The 906-nt window shown below is 26.6% G+C and overlaps 1 long non-coding RNA gene across 2 annotated transcripts in view; it reads right to left on the bottom strand.

Moving 5' to 3' along the window:
• Positions 1-781: 781 nt before the first annotated feature.
• Positions 782-906, bottom strand: part of LOC122258507 (uncharacterized) — a 6,539-nt gene continuing 6,414 nt past the window's right edge. For both annotated transcript variants that reach the window (XR_006223682.2, XR_006223683.2), the window contains exon 2: positions 782-906. This exon is cut by the window's right edge and continues 762 nt beyond it. This is a non-coding gene — a long non-coding RNA (uncharacterized LOC122258507).

Raw genomic sequence — 906 nt, 5'->3', positions numbered from 1 at the left:
ATGGTTTCCATGGTGATCACGGGTGATGTTGTTGGTATTGAAGAAAGTAAGCATGAGGGTGATAGTAATAAAACGATGGTTATGATATTGGTTATGATGAAAAGAATAATGATAATAACAATGATGATAAGAATAATGATAATAGAAATGATAATAATAAAGACGATAATGATAATATTATTAATAATAATGATAATAATGATGATAATAATAATAATGATAATAATGAAATTGATAACAATAATGATAATAATAATAATAATAATAATAATAATAATAATGATAATAATAATTGACATTAATAATGATAATCATTATCGTACTAATAAAAGTAATAAAGATGATATGAACAGCAACAATAAAGTATTATGTAGATAACCGTCACCATGATCCTCAGTCAAAAACAAAAGCAGATAATAATTTACAAAACATCTGCATTTGATCGTATATTTTCTTTGATATTGAGATGACTTCAAGCTTCGTTCTGATCAGTAATCTCTCACAAACCTCTCCTGTATCATTTTGTAATTATTTCCATTATAGTATACCACGGATATTACGAATGCTTATGTTTTCTTTTAGATTATTTGCACTATCATTAGCAGTAGTATTAATAGTAGTAGTAGTAGTTGTTGTTACCATTATCACATTCGTTGCACTATGAGTACAATTTATAGGACTCTATCAGTTTATTTAAATATGAATTATTTTGTAAACTGAATTGTCTTTCCCGCTCTCCGTAAATAAGTTTGTGTTTCAGAGGGTTGTAAATATACTCTGCTGATTTTTTTTTCTTTATTACGATATTCATTGTTTACAAAAGTAAGGCGTTTTATTTGTCCCTCAGATGTTGAACGTCCATTGAAATCTTCCTTTGTATAAGATAAGACGTATTCTATAGTGAGT

This window comes from Penaeus japonicus, unplaced genomic scaffold (assembly GCF_977035675.1).
Source record: "Penaeus japonicus unplaced genomic scaffold, GWHDUDI00000001_assembly GWHDUDI00000024, whole genome shotgun sequence".
Taxonomy (NCBI): Eukaryota; Metazoa; Arthropoda; class Malacostraca; order Decapoda; family Penaeidae; genus Penaeus; species Penaeus japonicus.
This window is presented reverse-complemented; position numbering and strand designations above follow the sequence as displayed.